Source organism: Triticum aestivum, chromosome 3A (genome assembly GCF_018294505.1).
Source record: "Triticum aestivum cultivar Chinese Spring chromosome 3A, IWGSC CS RefSeq v2.1, whole genome shotgun sequence".
Taxonomy (NCBI): domain Eukaryota; kingdom Viridiplantae; phylum Streptophyta; class Magnoliopsida; order Poales; family Poaceae; genus Triticum; species Triticum aestivum.
In genome coordinates, this window is record NC_057800.1 from 716,196,886 (window position 1) to 716,224,816 (window position 27,931).

The 27,931-nt window shown below is 47.7% G+C and overlaps 1 pseudogene; it reads left to right on the plus strand.

The window, feature by feature from the left end:
• Window positions 1–334: 334 nt before the first annotated feature.
• LOC123057242 (uncharacterized) lies at window positions 335–27,931 on the plus strand (annotated as a pseudogene).

The following is a 27,931-nucleotide window of genomic DNA, read 5'->3' on the forward strand; positions in this document are numbered from 1 at the left end:
TGGTGTGGCATAGTAGTAGCGCGGGCACAAAAAACCTGCGCTGCTACTAAATGATTTTCACCCTGGCTCCTCAACAGACAATAGTCATAGCATGTGGTATAAAACTTGCGCTACTACTAGATGAATAGTTGTAGCGCAGGTGGGACACACCGCGCTATTGCTATGCCACCAACCATCCACTCCACTCCCACGCCACCCACCCGGAGCCAGATCTAGATCGAGACCCCCTCCACCGGCGGCCTCCCGTCCCCCCTTCCTCAACCTCATCCCCTCTGTCAGAGCAACTATTCCACTCTTTGAGATCTCAGATCCCCCTCCCCCTCCTCCTCCGGCAATGCCTGCATGGGCGGCCACCCCCGTGCTGCCGCTGCTAATCCTCCTCCCGCTGCTGCTGCTCGTGCAGGGGAGGGGAGGCCACGGCGCCATCACCATCGCCACCCTGGACATGGACGTAGACATGGGGGTGGAGGCAGCGTAGATGGGCGCGGAACCGGTGGTGCACGGGCGGCTGCTGTGGGCGACCGGCGGCGGGCGGAGGTACATCAGCTACGACGCGCTGCGGGGGGACGCCATGCTGTGCTCCCGGCCAGGGGTGCCCTAGGCGGAGCCAACGTTGTACCGTTGGGTTCAGATGAACCCAGCGAAATTTGCCAGCTACGTGCATGTTATGCACGACATACTAGGCTGACCCCAATAAAAAATTAAACTTGACCCTATCAAACTGCTAACGCCACATGAATAGACAAGTAAAAAGGCCCAAAAGCCCACTGTCAGGCATGTTTGTTACTAGATCAATACCTGTATGTACGATGAAAGATCCTAAAAAAAACTGTATGTACGATGAACACACAAATGGCAGCCGCACACCTCATCGATTTCCCAACTCTCCTCGCCTCTCTCTCTCCCGTCTCGCCCAGGTTTCTGTTAGCCCTAGCCCGTTGCTTCGTCCTCACCTCCTCAGACGCCGACGCCGACGCCTGACGGAATTGATAGCGACAAGCACGGAAGCGCTCAACTGCAGCTTAATTCGAGCCTTGAAGGCAGTCAGATTACCTCTTTCCTCTTTACGTTCTACCCAATCTAAATCTAATAGCCTAGTACAGGAAACTTTTTCCCTAATTTTCTAATTCTTATTTTCGTGTACTTTGTCTGATGTAGGCTATGGAAAGATATTTTTCAAAGAATAGAAGTCGATCACCTGATCCAGAATTCCAGATAATGATGTGGGGACATCAAGGTCACCCGTTAGATGTAAGAAAAGTGCATCAAATGTTGCTGTCAGTAGTCTCCCGAAGCCTTCTATCAAGAAAGAGATTAATTCATATGAATTGCCCTAAGATCCGGCTGATCAGAGGTTAATGGCGTAGACAAATAAACATGTTACTTTTCCTTTGGTCTATCATCTTCTAAAGCTGCTATTGATATTACCAGTTGCCACATCATCCGTGGAGATGCTTTTCGGCTATGAGTATTGTCAAGAAAAAGTTGCGCAACAAAATTGGTGATCAGTTCACGAGTGATTGTCTAATTTGCTATGTGGAGAAAGTGATGTCTTCTCCCATTAGTAATGATGATGTGTTTGATCTTTTTAAGGCCATGAAAAATAGAAAAGGGACGCTCTGAAATGTAAGTGACTTTACATGATTCTTTCACATGATGTCACTTTTATTTTAAACTTGCCAGACTAACTTATTAGTTTCTTCAATGTTTTCAGAAAGATGAGAAGCTGGATCTAAAATATGAATTTTATTTGGTACTACTCTATTTATAATATGTACAAGCGATTTTATAATTTCAACCGATTGGTAATTTATGCGCTCTTCAATTTTAAAGTAACAAATATGTGTGATAAGTCGTATCATTTTCCTATTCATTGTGCTTTCTTTGACTGATATAATCTCGTTGCGATATGTCACAAAGTAGGACTTGGTTCATACGGAATTTTGACAGCTAGTTAGTGAATGAACCCATTGGCGAAAATTCCTGGCTCCGCCCCTGCCTACTACAACTGCCGCATCAGCACAATTTTTTTGTCCTTTGTATAGGATTGGTGCTCTTGGGTTTGTGTTTCACACAATTGTGTCGGTCTTTGGCCTATTGTAATTTACAAAGATGTTTGCTGTCTGCTGACGCATAGGTTCATATTCTTGATGCCTGAAAATACACTAATTTTGTCTGGCACACATCATGCTGGAAATTCACTAGTTTCGTTTTGATGAACATTCAACAATCTGGTCTCCTAATTCATGAGCAACCATTTTCAGGTTGTAAACAGAATCCAGAAATTACGGAAGACTGCTCAGCTTGAACCTACAGACTTAATTGATGTTTACTACGAGTCTGTAGACAACAGCAGCAATACACTTTAAGAAATTTTGCAGTCACAGGTCTGTCGAATTGTTTCAGATAAAGGTTCCTGTTTCAGAGTCTGGATTTTTTTTACGAAAGCTATTATTATTGTGTGCAGGATCAGTATATTAGGGACGTGCTCGGTAATTCACTAGTTCCAAAGGCAGCGGCAACATCAGATATGGTGAGTTTGGATTTTCAACCTTTAAAACCTATATCAGTCATCATCAAATCAATTTAAATTGCACATCCTAGTAAACCACTTTAAATCGTTAATACAATTTTTTGTTGAAGTATCTCAATAGTTTAATGTACATTGAAGGTATATACTTTCTTCTTTGGCAGACTCTGGTAATTGGCCTAATTAAATATTTCACATCATAATAAACACCAAAGTTGGCCAGAGGTTGTATTGTTGGCCAACCTGAGAGCATAAGCAGCTGGGCAGCATTTGTGTTGTTACGTTTTGATCCTATCATGTAGTCTCGCCATCTTGGTGTTCGTGTATGTACTACCTATAACTCCTATATGTAACTAAGATTTGATTCCAACTCCCAAGATATTATTACACGGAGGAACCTGGATTGTAGGGAGTGTTAGAGCATCTCCAGCCGTTCGGCCCCCCAGGGCGCTAAAAAAGAACGGTCTGGGGGCGAACCGGCGCTAGTTCGGCCCCTGGGGGCAACCTAGCTCCCAGTCACGCCCCCAGGCGCCGCCCCCAGGACGCAAAAAATTCGAACTTGGTCGTTCCCGCTCACAAAAGACGCCACAAGTCGGGCGATCGCAAGCTACAGTTCGGCGTACAAAAAAATAGAGCGGCAGAAGTTCGGTGCGCAACGCATCACTCGGCGGGCTCTGCCCCAGGCGTCGGCGGAGTTGGCGTGCGCGGGCTTGGCGGTGTCGGAGCTGCTTCTGCGCTGGGCGCTGTCGGTGCGGCTTCGGTGGTGCTGGGCGTCGTGGATGTTGGGGATCGTAGCAGAAATTAAAAAAAATTCTACGCATCACCAAGATCAATCTATGGAGTATTCTAGCAACGAGGGGAATAGGAGTGCATCTACATACCCTTGTAGATCGCGAGCGGAAGCGTTCAAGTGAACGGGGATGATGGAGTCGTACTCGCCGTGATCCAAATCACCGATAACCAAGTGCTGAACAGACAGCACCTCCGCGTTCAACACACGTATGGTTGGGAAGACGTCTCCTCCTTCTTGATCCAGCAAGGGGGAAGGAGAGGTTGATGAAGATCCAGCAGCACGACGGCGTGGTGGTGGATGCAGCAGGATCTCGGCAGGGCTTCGCCAAGCACAAGCGGGGAGGAGAGGTGTTACGGAGGGAGAGGGAGGCGCCAAGAGCAAGGTGCGGCTGCCCTCCCTCCCTTCCACTATATATAGGGGCTTGGGGGGGCGCATGCCCCCTTGGAGATCCCATCTAAAGGGGGGGGGCCCTGGGGACAATGGCTCCCTTAGGGTTTCCAACCAGGGGGGCGCATGCCCCCTCGGGGGGCAACGACCCCCTAGGGTTTCCAACCCTAGGCACCTTGGGCCCTTGGGTGGGGCGCACCAGCCCATCAGGGGCTGGTTCCCACGCCACTTCAGCCCATGGGGCCCTCCAGGATAGGTGGCCCCATCCGGTGGACCCCCGGGACCCTTCCGGTGGTCCCGGTACAATACCGGTAACCCCGAAACCTTCCCGCTGGCCGAAACTGGACTTCCTATATATAAATCTTTACCTCCGGACCATTCCGGAACTCCTCGTGACGTCCGGGATCTCATCCGGCACTCCGAACAACTTTTGGGTTACTGCATACTAATATCTCTACAACCCTAGCGTCACCGAACCTTAAGTGTGTAGACCCTACGGGTTCGGGAGACACGCAGACATGACCGAGATGCCTCTCCGGTCAATAACCAACAGCGGGATCTGGATACCCATGTTGGCTCCCACATGCTCCTCGATGATCTCATCGGATGAACCACGATGTTGAGGACTTAATCAATCTCGTATTCAATTCCCTTTGTCAACGGTACGTTACTTGCCCGAGACTCGATCGTCGGTATCCCAATACCTTGTTCAATCTCGTTACCGGCAAGTCACTTTACTCGTACCGTAATGCATGATCTCGCGATCAACCACTTGATCACATTGAGCTCATTATGATGATGCATTACCGAGTGGGCCCAGAGATACCTCTCCGTCATACGGAGTGACAAATCCCAGTCTCGATTCGTGCCAACCCAACAGACACTTTCGGAGATACCTGTAATGTACCTTCATAGTCACCCAGTTACGTTGTGACGTTTCGCACATCCAAGGTACTCCTATGGTATCCGGGAGTTGCACAATCTCATGGTCTAAGAAAATGATACTTGACATTCAGAAAAGCTACAGCAAATGAACTACACGATCTTTGAGCTAAGCTTAGGATTGGGTCTTGTCCATCACATCATTCTCCTAATGATGTGATCCCATTATCAATGGCATCTAATGTCCATAGTCAGGAAACCATGACTATCCTTTGATCAACGAGCTAGTCAACTAGAGGCTCACTAGGGACGTGTTGTGGTCTATGTATTCACACATGTATTATGATTTCCGGATAACACAATTATAGCATGAACAATAGACAATTATCATGAACAAAGAAATATAATAATAACCATTTTATTATTGCCTCTAGGGCATATTTCCAACAGTCTCCGACTTGCACTAGAGTCAATATTCTAGTTACATTGTGATGAATCGAACACCCATGCAGTTCTGGTGTTGATCATGTTTTTCTCTAGGGAGAGGTTTAGTCAACGGATCTGCTACATTCAGGTCCGTATGTACTTTACAAATTTCTATGTCTCCATTTTGAACACTTTCACGAATGGAGTTGAAGCGACGCTTGATATGCCTGGTCTTCCTGTGAAACCTGGGCTCCTTGGCAAGGGCAATAGCTCTAGTGTTGTTACAGAAGAGAGTCATCGGGCCCGACGCATTGGGTATGACTCCTAGGTCGGTAATGAACTCCTTCACCCAGACTGCTTCTTGTGCTGCCTCCGAGGCTGCCATGTACTCCGCTTCACATGTAGATCCCGCCACAATGCTTTGCTTGCAACTGCACCAGCTTAGTGCCCCACCATTCAAAATATACACGTATCCGGTTTGTGACTTAGAGTCATCCAGATCTGTGTCGAAGCTAGCATCGACGTAACCCTTTACGACGAGCTCTTCGTCACCTCCATAAACGAGAAATATATCCTTAGTCCTCTTTAGGTACTTCAGGATATTCTTGACCGCTGTCCAGTGTTCCATGTCGGGATTACTTTGGTACCTTCCTACCAGACTTACGGCAAGGTTTACATCAGGTCTGGTACACAGCATGGCATACATAATAGACCCTATGGCCGAGGCATAGGGGACGACACTCATCTTTTCTCTATCTTCTACCGTGCTCAATCTCGTACCTTGCAATACAGGCAAGAACCCCTTCTTTGACTGATCCATTTTGAACTTCTTCAATATCTTGTCAAGGTACGTACTCTGTGAAAGACCAATGAGGCGTCTCGATCTATCTCTATAGTCTTGATGCCTAATATATAAGCAGCTTCTCCAAGGTTCTTCATTGAAAAACACCTGTTCAAGTAGGCCTTTATGCTTTCCAAGAATTCTATATCATTTCCCATCAACAGTATGTCATTCATATACAATATGAGAAATGCTACAGAGCTCCCACTCACTTTCTTGTAAATGCAGGATTTTCCATAATTCTGCATAAACCCAAACGCTTTGATCATCTCATCAAAGCGAATGTTCCAACTCCGAGATGCTTGCACCAGCCCATAGATTGAGCGTTGGAGCTTCCACACCTTGTTAGAATTCTTAGGATCGACAAAACCTTCCGGCTGCATCATATACAATTCTTCCTTAAGAAAGCCGTTAAGGAATGCCGTTTTGACGTCCATTTGCCATATCTCATAATCATAGAATGCGGCAATTGCTAACATGATTCGGACGGACTTCAGCTTCGCTACGGGTGAGAAAGTCTCATCGTAGTCAACCCCTTGAACTTGTCGATAACCCTTAGCGACAAGTCGAGCCTTATAGATGGTCACATTACCATCTGCGTCTGTCTTCTTCTTAAAGATCCATTTATTTTCTATGGCTCGCCGATCTTCGGGCAAGTCAGTCAAAGTCCATACTTTGTTTTCATACATGGATCCTATCTCGGATTTCATGGCTTCCAACCATTTGTCGGAATCCGGGCCCGTCATCACTTCTTCATAGTTCGAAGGTTCACCGTTGTCTAATAACATGATTTCCAAGACAGGGTTGCCGTACCACTCTGGTGCGGAACGTGTCCTTATGGACCTACGAAGTTCAGTAGGAGTTTGATCCGAAGTATCTTGATCATCATCATTAAATTTCTCTCTAATCGGTGCAGGCACCACAAGAACATTTTCCTGAGCTGCGCTACTCTCTGCTTCAAGAGGCAGTACTTCATCAAGCTTTACTTTCCTCCCACTTACTTCTTTCGAGAGAAACTCCTTCTCTAGAAAGGATCCATTCTTGGCAATGAAGATCTTGCCTTCGGATTTGAGGTAGAAGGTATACCCAATGGTTTCCTTAGGGTATCCTATGAAGACGCATTTTTTCGACTTGGGTTCGAGCTTTTCAGGTTGAAGTTTCTTGACATAAGCATCGCATCCCCAAACTTTTAGAAATGACAGCCTAGGTTTCTTCCCAAACCATAATTCATACGGTGTCGACTCAAAGGATTTCGACGGAGCCCTATTTAAATTGAATGAGGCAGTCTCTAAAGCATAGCCCCAAAATGATAGCGGTAAATCGGTAAGAGACATCATAGATCGCACCATATCTAATAGAGTGCGATTACGACGTTCGGACACACCATTACGCTGAGGTGTTCCAGGTGGCGTTAGTTGTGAAACTATTCCACATTTTCTTAAGTGTGTGCCAAATTCGTGACTCAAGTATTCTCCCCCACGATCTGATTGCAAGAACTTGATTTTCCTGTCACGTTGATTCTCAACCTCACTCTGAAATTCCTTGAACTTTTCAAAGGTCTCAGACTTGTGTTTCATTAAGTAGACATACCCATATCTACTCAAGTCATCAGTGAGGGTGAGAACATAACGATCACTCATTGGACCGCACACATCAATATGTATGATTTCCAATAAGTTGGTTGCTCGCTCCATTGTTCCTGAGAACGGAGTCTTGGTCATTTTACCCATGAGGCATGGTTCGCACGTGTCAAATGATTCGTAATCAAGAGACTCTAAAAGTCCATCTGCATGGAGCTTCTTCATGCGTTTGACACCTATGTGACCAAGGCGGCAGTGCCACAAGTATGTGGGACTATCATCATCAACCTTACATCTTTTGGTATTCACACTATGAATATGTGTAGCATTACGCTCGAGATTCATTAAGAATAAACCATTCACCATCGGAGCATGACCATAAAACATATCTCTCATATAAATACAACAACCATTGTTCTCGGATTTAAATGAGTAGCCATCTCGAATTAAACGAGATCCTGATACAATGTTCATGCTCCAAGCTGGCACTAAATAACAATTATTGAGGTTTAAAACTAATCCCGTAGGTAAATGTAGAGGTAGCGTGCCGACGGCGATCACATCAACCTTGGAACCATTCCTGACGCGCATCGTCACCTCGTCCTTCGCTAGTCTCCGCTTATTCTGCAGCTCCTGCTTTGAGTTATAAATGTGAGCAACCGCACCGGTATCAACTACCCAGGAGCTACTACGAGTACTGGTAAGGTACACATCAATTACATGTATATCACATATACCTTTCGTGATGCCGGCCTTCTTCTTCGCTAAGTATTTGGGGCAGTTCCGCTTCCAGTGACCACTTCCCTTGCAATAAAAACACTCAGTCTCGGGCTTGGGGTCCATTCTTTGGCTTCTTCCTGGCAGCTTGCTTACCGGGCGCGGCAACTCCCTTGCCGTCCTTCTTGAAGTTCTTCTTACCCTTGCCTTTCTTGAACTTAGTGGTTTTATTCACCATCAACACTTGATGTTCCCTTTTGACTTCTACCTCTGCTGATTTCAGCATTGCAAATACTTCCGGAATGGTCTTTTCCATCCCCTGCATATTGAAGTTCATCACAAAGCTCTTGTAGCTCGGTGGAAGCGACTGAAGGATTCTGTCAATGACCGCGTCATCCGGGAGATTAACTCTCAGCTGAGTCAAGCGGTTATGCAACCCAGACATTTTGAGTATGTGCTCGCTGACAGAATTATTTTCCTCCATCTTACGGCTGAAGAACTTGTCGGAGACTTCATATCTCTCGACCCGGGCATGAGCTTGAAAAACCATTTTCAGCTCTTCGAACATCTCATATGCTCCGTGTCTCTCAAAACACTTTTGGAGCCCCGGTTCTAAGCTGTAAAGCATGCCGCACTGAACGAGGGAGTAATCATGAGCACGTGTCTGCCAAGCGTTCATAACGTCTTGGTTCTGTGGGACGGGTGTGTTACCTAGCGGTGCTTCTAGGACATAATCTTTCTTGGCAGCTATGAGGATGATCCTCAGGTTCCGGACCCAGTCCGTATAGTTGCTGCCATCGTCTTTCAGCTTGGTTTTCTCTAGGAACGCGTTGAAGTTGAGGACAACGCGGGCCATTTGATCTACAAGACATATTGTAAGGATTTTAGACTAAGTTCATGATAATTAAGTTCATCTAATCAAATTATTAAATGAACTCCCACTCAGATAGACATCCCTCCAGTCATCTAAGTATAGCATGATCTGAGTTAACTAGACCGTGTCCGATCATCACGTGAGACGAACTAGTCAACATCGGCGAACATCTTCATGTTGATCGTACCTTCTATACGACTCATGCTCGACCTTTCGGTCTTCTGTGTTCCGAGACCATGTCTGTACATGCTAGGCTCGTCAAGTCAACCTAAGTGTATTGCGTGTGTAAATCTGTCTTACACCCGTTATATTCGAACGTTAGAATCTATCACACCCGATCATCACGTGGTGCTTCGAAACAACAAACCTTCACAACGGTGCACAGTTAGGGGGAACACTTTCTTGAAATTATTACGAGGGATCATCTTATTTAAGCTACCGTCGTTCTAAGCAAATAAGATGTAAAACATGATAAACATCACATGCAATCAAATAGTGACATGACATGGCCAATATCATTTGCTCCTTTGATCTCCATCTTCGGGGCTCCATGATCATCGTTGTCACCGGCATGACACCATGATCTCCATCATCATGATCTCCATCATCGTGTCTTCTTGAAGTTGTCTCGTCATCTATTACTTCTACTACTATGGCTAACGCTTTAGCAATAAAGTAAAGTAATTATATGACGTTTATGTTGACACGCAGGTCATAAATAAATAAAGACAACTCCTATGGCTCCTGCCGGTTGTCATACTCATCGACATGCAAGTCATGATTCCTATTACAAGAACATGATCAATCTCATACATCACATATATCATTCATCATTCATCACAACCTTTGGCCATATCACATCACAAAACACTTGCTGCAAAAACAAGTTAGACGTCCTCTAATTGTTGTTGCAAGTTTTTACGTGGCTGCTATAGGTTTCTAACAAGAACGTTTCTTACCTACGCCAAAACCACAACGTGAATTGCCAATTTCTATTTACCCTTCATAAGGACCCTGTTCATCGAATCCGATCCGACTAAAGTGGGAGAGACAGCCACCCGCCAACCACCTTATGCAACTAGTGCATGTCAGTTGGTGGAACCGGTCTCACGTAAGCGTACGTGTAAGGTTGGTCCGGGCCGCTTCATCCCACGATGCCGCCGAATCAAGATAAGACTAGTAACGGCAAGCAAATTGACAATATCGACGCCCACAACTACTTTGTGTTCTACTCGTGCATAGTAACTGCATAAACTTGGCTCTGATACCACTGTTGGGGATCGTAGCAGAAATTAAAAAAATTTCTGCGCATCACCAAGATCAATCTATGGAGTATTCTAGCAACGAGGGGAATAGGAGTGCATCTACATACCCTTGTAGATCGCGAGCGGAAGCGTTCAAGTGAACGGGGATGATGGAGTCGTACTCGCCGTGATCCAAATCACCAATGACCAAGTGCCGAACGGACAGCACCTCCGCGTTCAACACACACTGGTAGAAAAAGGGCCTATAGTCCCGGTTCGTAAGGGCCTTTAGTCCCGGTTCCGGAACCGGGACTAAAGTGTCGGTACAAATACCTCCCCCCTTTAGTCCCGGTTCAATCCAGAACCGGGACTAAAGGCCCTCCACGTGGGCAGTGCGCAGAGCCCAGACAGGAGACCCTTTGGTCCCGGTTGGTGGCACAACCGGGACCAATAGGCATCCACGCGTCAGCATTTCTGTGGCTGGGGTTTTTGTTTTTTTTGAAAGGGGGGGGGTTGGGGGTTTTGGGGGGTTAATTTAGGTGTTTCATATATTGTGTTAGCTAGCTATAATTAATAGAGAGAAGTGTCCTCTCTTATATTCGTGCTTGGTCGACGCTACGTACTATACATACGTATAGAGAGGACTAGACACGCTGGCTAGCTAGTAAGCAAACGAAGGAAACAGAAGATCGTCATGAACATATATGCATACAGAGAGAAGTGATATCGACCACCTCTCCTTCTCCGAGAGATTGGTCGAACAACAAGTTCTCGTATATCTATCTGACACTACCGGCTACATATATACAATAATTATCTCTTACAAATATAATCATACGGACTCAGGGGCCACATAGAATTCTCCGTCTTCAGGGATCACGTGGTCAAGAAAGAATGCCGCCAATTCCTCTTGAATTGCTCGCATGCGAGCTGGTGCTAGGAGTTCATCCCGCTTCCGAAACATCTAATTTGAAGAAGGGGGTCAATACATATATATATGAATGAATGAAACTCAACACAAATGATGGTAATAAAATAAAATTGTGAATGTTGTTATTTACGTACTTCATATTGTTCGTTAGAGTACCCGCCCCGCTCACAGGTCGTGTGGCGGATGGACTCGCAGATGTAGTATCCACAGAAATCATTCCCTTGTTCCTGCCACAACCACTTTACAAGAAATAGAGGTCAATCAAACTGATAAGCAAGAATGCTAAATGGTATTGATGAAACTAGCGCTTGAATCACTAGGAGATGCGCGGAACATGCTACTATAGTACTTACTTTCGGGTGTCTAAATTCCAGCTCCTTCGGCAGTCCCGGAACTGTTTTGGTGAATTTTCTCCAAACCCTGCCGGACAAAGAAAACAATTACTTGATATCAGGAAATGAACAAAGTTGCTGATATGGTGGATAATGATCGATTTAACTTACTTCTGGAGTATTTGAGTCATGTCTGCATAGTCCTGGGGATCTTTTCGTTTAGAGTCTAAGACGGTTACTACTCCCTGCTCAAGCTTAATCTCTAGGAGAATATAGTGGAAACTGCACACACATGCATAACTCATCAATTACATTACTATAACCTTGACTAATATATAAGGGAAACCGAATACGCACAAGACAGTAACACTCACCTGAAGTTGTAAGGAAAGAGTATTATATCTTTGTTTTGATTTATTACGAACGATCGTAGCAAGTTGGCCTCGGTAGCTGCGGCATGAAGTTTAACCTCAGTTGCATCTATGAGATATGTGTTAATGAACCCAATATCACCGACTTGTCTTTTCTTCAATTCGGCGATCTTCAATCTGCATAATATAGTGAGGATGATTATAAATACATGCAATGAAAGAGCTAAGCTATATAGAGAAACTTAATGACAGAAGTAGTACTACTTACAGACAGTAGCAGGCGACCGTTGTTTTATCGAGGGCCAATTGATTGAAAAACTGATAGAACTCCTCAAATGGAACAGGCAACAGATCAATTCCAACGAGGTCATGCTCCTTTTTAACTTTCACATACAAAGTACTCCTCCCCCAGAGTCTCTGCAGATTTTCAAGTACCAATCATGCAATCTTCGCATCATCGTTGATAGAGATCTTTCATCTTTGACGAGAGGCTTCCCGTACTCGTATCTTTGTATCTGCACGTCCATGGGTTCATAATGTACTTCGTCGGGCAGGTAATCTGCAAGATTGCTATAACCGGGCACCATCCTCGGATCATTAGCGACGTTGTGGCTAGGCACCTTGAGCGGGGGGCACGGTTGCTTCGCTTGTTCGCCGAGCTGGGCAATTTGTTTCCCAGCTCGTCGTTCTTTCAGCCTTTGATCACTGACAGTACTTCCCGGCCACTCCACTTCGGCAAATTCCTTTCCAATAATGCGGTCATAGTTTCCTTTCGGCGGATCAGACTTCGGTGGTTTTGTCAGGGCAGCCAGAGTGCGCTTCACTTTCACCCGATCTACCTTCTCCTCCGGAGGTGGATGTTTCTTTGCTTTCACCCCTTCAAAGAAGTTCCTCACTTCTTCTCGCGCGATCTCGGTGTTCTCCTCCAGGGTCCTCTCATATGGTAACTTCTCTGGAGTCTTCAGAGAAGGACCGAATCTGTATGTCCTCCCGCCTCTGGTTGTACTGCTAGACGCCGACCGAGCAGACATAGCGGTTGTCTTCTTTACTTGCTTAAGAGGCGGAGGAGAAGGACTACGACGCGCCGGAGCAGCTGGAGCGGCGGCAGGTCTCTTCCGCCCTTGCTGACGAGGCGGAGAAGGAGGAGGCTGGCTGCTCGGGCGCGTCGGCGCAGGCGGAGAAGGAGGCGGAGTGCCGCCACGCGCCGGAGAAGGAGCCGGCCGAGGGCCCTGATCGTCACTCGCCGGAGGAGGAGGCGGTGGAGGCGGAGTGCCCTGACTCGCCGGAGGAGGAGGAGGAGGCGGTGGCGTCCAGTTCGGAAGGTTGATGAGCTCCTTCCGCCATAGGCATGGAGTCTTCAGAGCAGACCCCAGCCGAGTCTCCCCTTCACCGGTAGGGTGGTCAAGCTGGAGGTCCTCAAATCCCTCCGTTATCTCATCCACCATCACCCTAGCATATCCTTCTGGAATCGGCCGGCAGTGAAAAGTTGCGCCGGGTTCAGTAGGATAAACAGAGCCAACAGCCGCCTTGACCTTCAAATTCATCCATTGCGTCATAAGGTGGCAATTTTGAGACTCCGTTATAGCATCCACGGGATAGCTGGCAGGAGCCGTCAAGGCATGCTCCGGCTGAAGCAGCTCGGTGGAAGCCACGCTGCTTCTGCGCTGAGATGGCGGGGTAGCTTCGGGGGAGGCTTCGGCAGTACGTTTGCTGCGATTTGCTTCTCGTTCCTCTATCGCGTCTACCCTTGCTTGCAGCGCCTGCATTTGGGTCTGCTGCACTTTTTTCCTCCTCTCATGGGATTTGTAACCGCCTGCGTCCGGAAACCCAACCTTCCACGGAATGGAGCCTGGCGTGCCTCGTGTCCGTCCAGGGTGCTCAGGATTCCCGAGGGCCATTGTGAGCTCGTCGTTCTCTCTGTCTGGAAAGAACGTCCCTTCCTGCGCTGCTTCGATATACTGCTTAAGCTTACTGACTGGTATGTCCATTTGATCGTTCGTCCAAATGCACTTCCCTGTTACAGGGTCCAGGGTTCCGCCAGCCCCGAAGAACCAAGTCCGGCAACGGTCTGGCCAGTTAATTGTCTCTGGTTCGATCCCTTTATGAACCAGATCATTCTCAGTCTTGGACCACTTAGGCCGGGCTACGAGGTAGCCACCTGACCCCGTGCGATGGTGAAGCTTCTTCTTCGCAGCATTTTGCTTGTTTGTCGCCGACATCTTCTGACTCTTTTCCTATGTCTTGTGGGCCACAAATGCGGGCCAGTGATCTCTGATCTTCTCATATCTGCCCTTGAATTCTGGTGTCTCATTATTTTCGACAAACTTATTCAGCTCTTTCTTCCACCTCCTGAATAGTTCTGCCATCCTCTTCAGAGCAAAAGACTTGATTAATTTCTCTTTAACTGGGTTCTCTGGATTATCCTCAGGCGGTAGGGTGAAATTTGACTTCAGCTTAGTCCAAAGATCATTTTTCTGCATATCATTGACATAAGAGACCTCAGGGTCTTCTGTAGCCGGCTTAAACCATTGCTGGATGCTTATCGGGATCTTGTCCCTAACCAGAACCCCGCACTGAGCAACAAATGCGCTCTTTGTCCGGAGGGGTTCAATAGGTTGGCCGTCGGGCGCGATTGCTATGATCTCAAACTTTTCATCCGAGCTCAACTTTTTCTTCGGGCCTCGTCTCTTTACCGAAGTTGTGCTCGATCCGGAGGGCTAGAAAAAAGAACAAAGACTTAATTAATATGTGTACATACCAAAACAATGAATGCATCAATCAGCTAGTCAGCATAGGCTTAACTAATATATATACCTGGCCGGACTCGGTTCGGTCACCGGAGCTGTCCTCATGTTCTTCTTCTTGCACCGGCATTAGGTCACCGTAGCCAGCTTGTTCACCCTCTCCTTCCAGACCATCGGTTTCGTTCAGAAACAACGAGATGGCATCACTTCCTTCTGCGATTATGTCCCTCAACAACGCTTCTTTTGTTGCTTCGTCTAGGGCGGCGTCCATAGTTTCTACAAATATTTACAACATGGCAATTATTATTCAAACATGACAGATGGATATATTAGTGCCAAACGTAGAACTAGCTACCTAATCATAGTAAGCTATCGGGAGGGGGTATATATCGACAACGATGACACTACATCTATGTCCCTCGACGACCCTCGTTCCCGATAAAAAAAGAGGAAGAAGAAGAAAAAAGAGAGGAGAAGAAAGAATAGAGGAGAAGAACCCTCGAACCCTCGACCCCTAGACGACCCTCTTCTTCCTCTCATGTTGGAGAGGATCGCCAAGGGGTCGGGAGGTTGCCTAGTGTCAAAGGATTCAACAAAATCATGTCTTCATCATTAGGTGAAAGTAACATGTGCATGATGGTACGAAGCTCTTCAAAGTTGTTCTGGAACGGAGTCCCAGATAGGATAATTCGCTTTTTGGTACTAAGTTCAGCAAGAGCCTTCCGAATATCGCTATTTGGAAGGCCTTTGCTGAATTCGTACCAAAAGACGGATTATTCTATCCGGGACTCCATTCCAGAACAACTTTGCAGAACTTCGTACCAACATGCCCTGGTTACTTCCGGCTAATGATGAAGGTATGGATTTCTTCAATACTTTGACACTAGGAAACCTCTCTCGACCCCTCGGCGATCCTCGACCCCTCGAACCCTAGACGACCCTGGAACCCTCGACCCCTAGAAGACCCTCTTCTTCCCCTCATGTTCGAGAGGATCACCGAGGGGTCGGGAGGTTGCCTAGTGTCAAAGGATTCAACAAAACTATGTCTTCATCATTAGGCAAAAGTAACATGTGCATGATGGTACGAAGCTCTTCAAAGTTGTTCTAGAACGGAGTCCCAGATAGGATAATTCGCTTTTTGGTACAAAGTTCAGCAAGAGCCTTCAGAATATCGCTATTTGGAAGGCCTTTGCTGAATTCGTACCAAAAGGCGGATTATTCTATCCGGGACTCCATTCCAGAACAACTTTGCAGAACTTCGTACCAACATTCCCTGGTTACTTCCGGCTAATGATGAAGGCATGGATTTCTTCAATACTTTGACACTAGGAAACCTCTCTCCACCCCTCGGCGATCCTCGACCCCTCGACCCCTAGACGACCCTACTAGAACCCTCGACCCTCTACCCTATTTCCCGACCCTCGACCCCTCGAAGAGGAAAAATAAATAAGAAGAAATATTCTATTTTCTCTTCTTCTCCACTATTCCTTTCTTCCTTCTCCTCTTCTTTTTCTTCTTTTTTCTTCTTCTTATTTATTTCACCTCTTCTTTTCCTCTCCTCTTCTTCTTTCTTTCCTCTTCTTATTTTCTTCTTTCCTATCCTTCTTTTTCTAAAATTGTAATTTTTGCATATATAAAACTTTTCTAAAATTGTAACTTTCTATATAAAACTTTCCTATCGGGAGGGGGAGAAGATCGAAGAAAAAAAAGAAGAAAAAAAAGAGGAGAAGAAGAAAGGAATAGAGGAGAAGAAGAAAAAATAGAAAAAAAATTCTATTTTTTCTTCTTCTCCTCTATTCCTTTATTCTTCTCCTCTTCCTTTTCTTCCTCTCCTCGTCTTCTCCTTCTTCTTATCCTTCTTTCTCTACTTATTTTCCTTTTCCTTATTTTACTTTTTCCTCTCCACTAACATAAAATGCACTAACCTAAAATGCAACAAACATAAAATGCACTAAAGAGGCTCAACTAACCTAAAATCAGTGATAAAATGCACTAACCTAAAATCGATATCTACTAACAACTTAAAAAATTAATACATATATGAAAAAATGCATATATGAAAAAAAACATCATCATATCATCAACAGAAAAAAAACATCATCATATCATCAACAGAAAAAAACATCATCATATCATCATATCATCAACATCATCAACCTAAAGGGCCGGCGCCGGCGCGGGGCGACGACGGGGCGGGGCGGCCACGGGCTCGGGGCGGCGACGGGATCGGGGCAGCGATGGGGCGGGGCGACAGCGGCGGGCTCGGGGCGGCGACGGGGCGGGGTGACGGCGGCGGGCGCGGGGCGACGACGGGCTCAGGGTGACAGCGCGGGGCGACGCTGTACGGGCTCGGGGCGGCGCCGGGGCGGGGCGGGGCGACGGCGGGCCGGGGCGGGGTGGGGCGACGGCGGCGGGCGCGGGGCGACGACGGGCTCGGGGCGGCGACGACGATGACGAACGGCCTGGGGGCGTCGGGGCGAATGGGAGGCGGTTGGCCAAAATTTCACAAGTGTTGGCTTATATAGCCAAAGCAATGGTCCCGGTTCGTGCTACGACCCGGGACTAATGCTCCCTTTAGTCCCGGCTGATGAGACGAACCGGGATCAAAGGCCAATTTTCAGCAGCCGAAAGGGCGGGAAGCGAAGGCCATTGGTCCCGGTTGGTGCCACCAACCGGGACCAATGGCGTTGTGCTGCCCCGCGCCCAAAAGTTTAGTCCCACATCGCTAGCTGAAGGGCGCCGGCACTGGTTTCTAAGCGTTGGTGTGCCCCCCCATTCGAGCTCCTCTATAATGCAGGCTTTCGGGCCTAAACTTGCTACTGCCTGTGGGCCTATTGGGCCTTCTGCGGGCCTGAATCCTGGCCCATGTAGGGTTTCTAGTCGTATTCAGGCCGTGGTGGCCCAGTAGGAGGCATTTTTTTTGGTTTTTTCTTTTTTATTTCTACATTTTTTTGGTTTTTTATTTTTTTATTTCTACTTACAACTAAATACTTACAGTTTTTTAGTGATTTCTTTTTGCTTTTAGGTCACAAAAATTATAAACTTTCTATTAGTGCCATTAGTTTTAAATTTTGAATAGTTTAAATCTGAATTTTTAAAAATTTGTGTGAATCACTAGTTTATGAATAACTTTACTATAAAAATAGAATTTTTTTTCTATTTATTTTTCATTTCTACTTACAACTAAATACTTACAGTTTTTTAGTGATTTCTTTTTGCTTTTAGGTCACAAAAATTATAAACTTTCTGTTAGTGCCATTAGTTTTAAATTTTGAATAGTTTAAATTTGAATTTTTAAAAATTTGTGTGAATCACTAGTTTATGAATAACTTTACTATAAGAATAGAATTTTTTTTCTTCTTTGCTATTTATTTTTTATTTATACTTACAATTAAATACTTATAGTTTGATTTTAGGTCACAAAAATTATATTCTTTTTGCTATTGAAGAATATTATAGTTTTATTTTAGTTGATCATAACATAATATTTTAATTGATTGTTTTTATTTTCATAAAAGTTTTGTAGTTCATTCTATTTGCTATTAATTCATTATTTGAGCTAAATGACTCTGAAATTGGAAAGCATTTCAAAATGAACTCTGAAAAGGTTGAAAGTTGGCATGGTATCATCATTTCACCCACATAGCATGTTCCAAAAAGTAGAGAGGGTTACGACAAAAACTTGATGCACTTCGTGTACAAAATGGACAATCACTTTCGAAGTATCAAAGTTTCGAACCATAAGACATGAAAGCATTTCAAATGAACTCTGAAAAAGTTGAAAGTTGGGATGGTATCATAATTTCACCCACATAGCATGTGCATGTACAAAACGGACAATAGTAGCATGTTCGTCTGTTACAAATTTGGCATGGTATCATCATAATAGTTGCGGGAGAAAGTCTTCACTTTTTCTTCGCTTGTGTCATTTGCTTATTGCGCCGTAACCATGGATAATCTTCATTGTTTATCAGGATGCTTGGGTCAGCCTTGACATTGAAGGGAGGAATTTCATGAAACTTTTCATAATCTTCAGACATGTCTGTCTTGCCGTCCACTCCCAGGATGTCCCTTTTTCCTGAAAGAACTATGTGGCGCTTTGGCTCATCGTATGATGTATTCGCTTCCTTATCTTTTCTTTTTCTCGGTTTGGTAGACATGTCCTTCACATAGATAACCTGTGCCACATCATTGGCTAGGACGAACGGTTCGTCAGTGTACCCAAGATTTTTCAGATCCACTGTTGTCATTCCGTACTGTGGGTCTACCTGTACCCCGCCGCCTAACAGATTGACCCATTTGCACTTAAACAAAGGGACCTTAAAATCAGGTCCGTAGTCAAGTTCCCATATGTCCACTATGTAACCATAATATGTGTCCTTTCCGCTCTCGGTTGCTGCATCAAAGCGGACACCGCTGTTTTGGTTGGTGCTCTTTTGATCTTGGGCGATCGTGTAAAATGTATTCCCATTTATCTCGTATCCTTTGTAAGTCAATACAGTCAAAGATGGTCCCCTTGACAACAAGTACAACTCATCACAAACAGTGTTGTCACCTCTGAGACGTGTTTCCAACCAACTGCTGAAAGTCCTGATGTGTTCACATGTAATCCAGTCGTCGCACTGCTCCGGGTGTTTGGAGCGCAGACTGTTCTTGTGTTCATCGACATACGGGGTCACCAAGGTAGAGTTCTGTAGAACTGTGTAGTGTGCTTGAGACCAAGAATATCCGTCCCTGCATATTATTGAGTCTCTTCCAAGAGTGCCTTTTCCAGTCAGTCTCCCCTCATACCGCGATTTAGGGAGACCTATCTTGTTAAGGCCAGGAATGAAGTCAACACAAAACCCGATAACATCCTCTGTTTGATGGCCCATGGAGATGCTTCCTTCTGGCCTAGCGCGGTTACGGACATATTTCTTTAGGACTCCCATGAACCTCTCAAAGGGGAACATATTGTGTAGAAATACGGGCCCCAGGATGACAATCTCGTCGACTAGATGAACTAGGACGTGCGTCATGATATTGAAGAAGGATGGTGGGAACACCAGCTCGAAACTGACAAGACATTGCACCACATCACTCCTTAGCCTTGGTATGATTTCTGGATCGATCACCTTCTGAGAGATTGCATTGAGGAATGCACATAGCTTCACAATGGCTAATCGGACGTTTTCCGGTAGAAGCCCCCTCAATGCAACCGGAAGCAGTTGCGTCATAATCACGTGGCAGTCATGAGACTTTAGGTTCTGAAACTTTTTCTCTGGCATATTTATTATTCCCTTTATATTCGACGAGAAGCCAGTCGTGACCTTCATACTGAGCAGGCATTCAAAGAAGATTTCTTTCTCTTCTTTTGTAAGAGCGTAGCTGGCAGGACCTTTATACTGCTTTGGAGGCATGCCGTCTTTTTCGTGCAAATGTTGCAGGTCCTCTCGTGCCTCAGGTGTATCTTTTGTCTTCCCATACACGCCCAAGAAGCCTAGCAGGTTCACGCAAAGGTTCTTCGTCACGTGCATCACGTCGATTGAGGAGCGGACCACTAGGTCTTTCCAGTAGGGTAGGTCCCAAAATATAGATTTCTTCTTCCACATGGGTGCGTGTCCCTCAGCGTCATTCGGAACAGCTAGTCCACTGGGACCCTTTCCAAAGATTACGTAGTGTAAATCATTGACCATAGCAAGCACGTGATCACCGGTGCGCATGATGGGCTTCTTCCGGTGATCTGCCTCGCCTTTGAAATGCTTGCCTTTCTTTCGACGTTGATGGTTGGTCGGAAGAAATCGATGATGGCCCAGGTACAGATTCTTCCTGCATTTGTCCAGGTATATACTTTCAGTGTCATCTAAACAGTGCCTGCATGCGTGGTATCCTTTGTTTGTCTGTCCTGAAAGGTTACTGAGAGCGGGCCAATAGTTGATGGTCACGAACAGCAACGCCTTAAGGTTAAATTCCTCCTGTCTGTGCTCATCCCACGTACGTACACCGTTTCCATTCCACAGCTGTAAAAGTTCTTCAACTAATGGCCTTAGGTACATATCAATTTCGTTGCCGGGTTGCTTAGGGCCTTGGATGAGAACTGGCATCATAATGAACTTCCGCTTCATGCACTTCCAAGGAGGAAGGTTATACATACATATAGTCACGGGCCAGGTGCTGTGATTGCTGCTCTGCTCCCCGAAAGGATTAATGCCATCCGTGCTTAAAGCAAACCATACATTCCTTGGGTCCTTTGCAAACTCATCCCAGTACTTTCTCTCGATATTTCTCCACTGCGACCCGTTAGCAGGTGCTCTCAACTTCCCATCTTTCTTTCGGTTCTCACTGTGCCATCGCATCAACTTGGCATGCTCTTCGTTTCTGAACAGACGTTTCAACCGTGGTATTGTAGGAGCATACCACATCACCTTCGCAGGAACCCTCTTCCTGAGGGGCTCGCCGTCAACATCACCAGGGTCATCTCGTCTGATCTTATACCGCAACGCACCGCATACCGGGCATGCGTTCAGATCCTTGTATGCACCGCGATAGAGGATGCAGTCATTAGGGCATGCATGTATCTTCTCCACCTCCAATCCTAGAGGGCATATGACCTTCTTTGCTGTGTATGTACTGTCGGGCAATTCGTTATCCTTTGGAAGCTTCTTCTTCAATATTTTCAGTAGCTTTTCAAATCCTTTGTCAGCCACAGCATTCTCTGCCTTCCACTGCAGCAATTCCAGTACGGTACCGAGCTTTGTGTTGCCATCTTCGCAATTGGAGTATAACCCTTTTTTGTGATCCTCTAACATGCGATCGAACTTCAGCTTCTCCTTTTGACTAATGCATTGCGTCCTTGCATCGACAATGACCCGGCGGAGATCATCATCATCGGGCACATCGTCTGGTTCCTCTTGATCTTCAGCAGCTTCACCCGTGGCAGCATCATTGGGCACATCGTCTGGTTCCTCTTGATCTTCACCAGCTCCCCCCGTTGCAGCATCACCGTATTCAGGGGGCACATAGTTGTCATCGTACTCTTCTTCTTCGCCGTCTTCCATCATAACCCCTATTTCTCCGTGCCTCGTCCAAACATTATAGTGTGGCATGAAACCCTTGTAAAGCAGGTGGGAGTGAAGGATTTTCCGGTTAGAGTAAGACCTCGTATTCCCACATTCAGTGCATGGACAACACATAAAACCATTCTGCTTGTTTGCCTCAGCCGCATCGAGAAACTCATGCACGCCCTTAATGTACTCGCGGGTGTGTCTGTCACCGTACATCCATTGCCGGTTCATCTGCGTGCATTATATATAATTAAGTGTCCAAATTAATAGAAGTTCATCATCATCGAGAGGAGAAAGCTTAAGTAGTGTGTCTCGGGCATTCCATCGAACACCTCATGTGCATAGGAGGTGAGCTAGAGCACCACAAAGCCCTCTCCCCCTCGGCCAGAAAAAACAGAGCACTGTGCTCTGCTCTTGCGCGAGGGGGTATATATAGGCACCTCATTGGTCCCGGTTGATGACATGAACCGGGACTAAAGGGAAGCCTTTGGTCCCGGTTCAAGCCACCAACTGGGACCAATGGTGGTGGGCCAGGAGCGAGGCCCATTGGTCCCGGTTTGTCCCACCAATCGGGGCCAAAAGGTCCAGATGAACCGGGACCAATGGCCCACGTGGCCCGGCCGGCCCCCTGGACTCACGAACCGGGACCAATGCCCACATTGGTCCCGGTTCTAGACTGAACCGGGACTAATGGGATGAGCCGGCCTGGACCATAGCCCTGTTTTCTACTAGTGACACGTACGGTTGGGAAGACGTCTCCTCCTTCTTGATCCAGAAAGGGGGAAGGAGAGGTTGATGAAGATCCAGCAGCACGACGGCGTGGTGGTGGATGCAGCAGGATCCCGGCAGGGCTTCGCCAAGCACAAGCGGGGAGGAGAGGTGTTACGGAGGGAGAGGAAGGCGCCAAGAGCAAGGTGCGGCTGCCCTCCCTCCCTTCCACTATATATAGGGGCTAGGAGGGCACATGCCCCCTTGGAGATCCCATCTAAAAGAGGGGGGACTGGGGGCAACGACCCCCTTAGGGTTTCCAACCAGGGGTCGCATGCCCCCTCGGGGGGCAACGGCCCCCTAGGGTTTCCAACCCTAGGCGCCTTGGGCCCTTGGGTGGGGCGCACCAGCCCATCAGGGGCTGGTTCCCACGCCACTTCAGCCCATGGGGCCCTCCGGGATAAGTGGCCCCATCCGGTGGACCCCCGGGACCCTTCCGGTGGTCCCGGTACAATACCGGTAACCCCCGAAACCTTCCCGCTGACCGAAAATGGACTTCCTATATATAAATCTTTACCTCCGGACCATTCCGGAACTCCTCGTGACGTCCGGGATCTCATCCGGGACTCCGAACAACTTTCGGGTTACTGCATACTAATATCTCTACAACCCTAGCATCACCGAACCTTAAGTGTGTAGACCCTACGGGTTCGGGAGACACGCAGACATGACCGAGACGCCTCTCCGGTCAATAACCAACAGCGGGATCTGGATACCCATGTTGGCTCCAACATGCTCCTCGATGATCTTATCGGATGAACCACGATGTCGAGGACTTAATCAATCCCGTATTCAATTCCCTTTGTCAATCGGTACGTTACTTGCCCGAGACTCGATCGTCGGTATCCCAATACCTTGTTCAATCTTGTTACCAGCAAGTCACTTTACTCGTACCATAATGCATGATCCCGCGATCAACCACTTGATCACATTGAGCTCATTATGATGATGCATTACCGAGTGGGCCCAGAGATACCTCTCCGTCATACGGAGTGACAAATCCCAGTCTCGATTCGTGCCAACCCAACAGACACTTTCGGAGATACCTGTAATGTACCTTTATAGTCACCCAGTTATGTTGTGACGTTTGGCACACCCAAGGTACTCCTATGGTATCCGGGAGTTGCACAATCTCATGGTCTAAGGAAATGATACTTGACATTCGGAAAAGCTACAGCAAACGAACTACATGATCTTTGAGCTAAGCTTAGGATTTGGTCTTGTCCATCACATCATTCTCCTAATGATGTGATCCCGTTATCAATGGCATGTAATGTCCATAGTCAGGAAACCATGACTATCCTTTGATCAACGAGCTAGTCAACTAGAGGCTCACTAGGGACGTGTTGTGGTCTATGTATTCACACATGTATTACGATTTCCGGATAACACAATTATAGCATGAACAATAGACAATTATCATGAACAAAGAAATATAATAATAACCATTTTATTATTGCCTCTAGGGCATATTTCCAATAGCGGAGGCGTCATCACACGGGCTTGGCGGCGGCGGCGGCGTGTGCGTCGGTGTCGGCGGCCTTGTCGAGGGAAACTGGTTCGGGATGAGGCCGCGCTTCGCCAAGTACCACGCCTTGACCGCCTCGTCGGTGCTCTGGAGCATGTCCACCCCGCCCAACAGGAAAGCCAGGTCGGTGTTTCTCTTCTTCGCGGCGACGTTCGTCCGGAGCTGGTCGAGCTTGACGACGCTGCTCGACATCAACGCCGACCACCGCACCTCGGTCTTCTCTTCACGAAGGATGGCTCGGGCTTGCGCGTCGGCGAGGCAGTGCTTGATGGACTCCTGCACTTGAGCGGTGGCCCCGTCGGTGTATTTCCCCTTCTTGGCAACTTTGTTGCCGTCCGGCCGCCCTTCCGATGCGCCAGGAGTCGGCGCGTCCGGCTTGTAGGTCTCCTTGGCCTTGTCGAGGGTGTGCCGGACTTCCGCCCACTTCTCGCACTTGTCAATGTGCTTGTAAACGTGGAGGTACTTGAATTCAGCGTCGCTGTTGCTCTGCCGGTACAGGGCGAACATGCGTAGCAACTGCGCGGAGGAACAAACTGTTGGCGGGCGTACACGACGAAGAGAGGCGGGAGACCGGCGTGGCATACCTGATCCTCAACGCTGGCGCCGCTCTCCGGGTCGAGCCGCGACCTCCTCGACGACCCCATGCCATTTATTGCACGCCCCTGGATACGCCCCCAATGGCTCGCCATCGCCTTGGAGCCGCACTACATGTAGACGCCTTTGAAGTAGGGGTCGACGAGCTTGCGCTCGTCGAACTCGGCCTTGATGCGGTCCCAGTACGTCTCGATGCTCTGGTTCGTGCCGGTCGTCGGGTCGAGGCAAACGACTTTCCATGCTTTGGCGAGGCATTCCTCCTCCTTGGACGCCCACTTGATGCGTGGCTCACCTGACCTGGCCGCCCGCTTCTTCTTCTTGCGCCCCTTCGCCGGAACAGGTGTCGGCTCCTCCTCCTCCTCCTCCTCCTCCTCCTCCTCCTCGTCGTCGTCCTCCTCCTCCTGCTCGTCCTCGCCGTAGACGTAGCCGAGCTTGCCTTCCATGCCGCCACTGAGATCCACCACCTCGTCGTGGGTGACGAACCCGGGAGACGAGGCGGCCGCGGCCGAACCTGCCGCGATAATGTCGTCCATGTTGGCCTCGGTCTCATCGGTGTCGCCGAGGTGCAAGAAGGGCAGCGGGCCACGGCGTAGCGGGGGCGTCGGGGAGGAAGCGTAGGCGGACGGCGACTAGTTGTATGGAGGGTACTGCATGCCGGCGAAGGCGGGAGAGGGCGTGTGCTCGGCCAGATATCCATGGGGGAAGATGACGTTTGGGTTGAACCCACTGTGCGCGTCCCCGTCGGCGTAGCCCAGCGAGGGTGATCCCCATGGCCGCGGAGAGCCGATGCCTTGCTGGCCCCAGGGAGCGTACTGGGCATGGCTTCCGGGTGGATTCATCATTCCCGCGCGAGTCGCCTCTGCCTCGGCTTGGTCCGCCGATGAGGCAGCCGCAGCCGCGCGGGCCGCGTTGTCGTGGGCCTTCTTGGCGATGGCCCTGTTCCGCCGGTCGGCGGTGACAGCCTCCCGTCGCTGAACTTCCGCCCTCCACTCGGCGTTTGACATGCCCGGTGGCTTGGTCGGCGGCGCCCTCGGCTTCCTCTGCTTCGGCTGGGCGACGGAGGCGGTCGCAGTTGCCGCCGCGCGGGGGGCGACGTACTTCTTCGGTGGCATGGTGGCCGGCTGGGAGGCGAGCGGGAGGGAGATTGGCGGGAGGAAGGAAGAGAATGGGAGGGAAGTGGGGGAAAAGCGGGAAGAAACGGCGGGAAGAGGCGCTCGACTCGCCGACAGGGCGAACCCACGCGTCCTTTTCGCTTGTGCCAGCGCCCCAGGCGCCCCCCAGGGTGGCGGGTTCGGCCTGGGTCCGCCGGCACCAGTTTCGGCCCGAGCCGGCGAAAAACGGGCTTCTAGGGGCGCGACTGGGCCGTTTTTTCGGCGCCGGCGCGGCAAAAACGTCTGGGGAGGGCCTGTTGGGGGCGCGGCTGAAAATGCTCTTATATTATAGAACCTGGATTATATGGTGCATAATTGATCCAGACAGGGCTTGGTTGTGATCCCCTAGTCTTTCCTGTATGTTTTTTGCTGAGTCAGTAACAACTGACGGATGAAAAATTTATCCCACGTTAGGAGTAGGAGGCACTACTAAAGTTTGTAGCGATGCTGAAGCAACGGATGACACCAGAAACAAACTGTCACTAGTTTCCAGTTCGATGCTGAATTATGAATGTATGCCTAGATAAGTTAGATTTCGTGTTGCTGACCGACTGCTGCTTGGGCCCTTCGCGCGGCGTCGTCTCTTCCTTTCAGAAGTTTGTTGTTTATGTATTCTGACTAGTCGTTTACTATCTCTCTAGATAGTTTCTTAGATGGAAACCTCACAGAGTAGTTAGTGTGCAGCCAGAGTCCAGTATGATATCTCAATCTTGAATAAAGCATTTGAATTTAAGCTAGTAGATATTGAGCTCTGTGATTGAAGTGTCTCTGTTGAATACATCTAATCTGAACAATTTCACATTTGCTTCTCTGATAAGTAAGGTATGTTTTCATTTACAGGTAAAAGATAGCGACAGAGTTTGAAGGTATATGCAAAGATCTTCTCCTCCGTCGCCGTCCGCGACAAAGCTGTTGGGTGCATCCATCCATCATCTTTAGATCTGAGTGAAGAGGGCATCCGTCCATCTCAAAAGGTTTAATTTTTGTACCAGCTAATTAACTTGTCTATTCATCAGTTCCTCGAGTAATTGGAAAGGGGATTATATTAGACTGCTAGCTGATTCTTGGTGAAAATTGCTTTGCCTGTATGTATGTAGAGAGTCTTGTAGCAATTATTCTGAGAGTAAACCAGAGCAGTATTCGATGATATATTGTGAGTCACTGAAAATGTATATTGTCTTTTCTTCAGGATATGGATGACCATCTGAAGGTATGCAGGTTTCTTCCCAAACTTAACGACGAGATACTAGGTGAAAGAAATGCTCTCTACAAGGAAAGGTTGAGCAGCCTAGAGAATTTAGTACTGATCATGGTAAGGTTGACAAAGCCTGAAATCTCATTTTGATCCACGTTCAAAGATTACATAGTAGCATATATACTTGAAGTTGGCATGGAATATCAAAATTCAAAATAGACTTCTCCTATTCCCTGTTTTCAAAAGCAGTGGGAATCAATTTTCTGAAGTCCTTGGTTGTCTATTTCCCTATCCATGCAACAATAAATGTTGAACAGAATGTTAACTGACAAATATTGCAAGCATATATAGCTCAAATACACAAGTATAAATTTCTTGTATGCACCAAAACGACAAGATAGCATGCACACGTATAGCTAGGGTATGCATTTAGTAGGTGTCTTTCCGTTTTGAAGATTCATAATAGACTAAAAGAGACTGATAAATGAAGAAAATACCCTACTCACAAGAATGCGAACTAACATGTTTTCACTTTCCCGACGTGGGCGCAGAGGTGATCGACGCAGACTACCGCGACCCGATGGGTGTCGTGCTCTTCAACAACTCGGAGGCGGACTTTGCTGTGAAGCCCGGCGACCGCGTCATACAGATGATTGTCCAGGTGATTGCGATGCCGGAGGTCGCCGAGGTGGAGGACCTTGACATCACCGTCTGGAGGTCGTCGAGGTGGAGGACCTCGACGCCACCGTCTCGAGGTTGCCGAGGTGGAGGACCTCGACGCCACCGTCCCGAGGTTGCCAAGGTGAAGGACCTTGACTCCTTGGTAGATACATCTAGAGAAGTGGTCATGTTAGGTTGGTGGTGGAACGTTAGGGAAGGTACCTACCTTTCGGTGACGGTTGTGTGCGTCTGATGTATAAATGGTATCTCGTGATCTCTTGGAGTTGAGATGTTCAATGTTGTATCCATGAATGTTGCAAGTGCTAAGATGGTTCTGTGA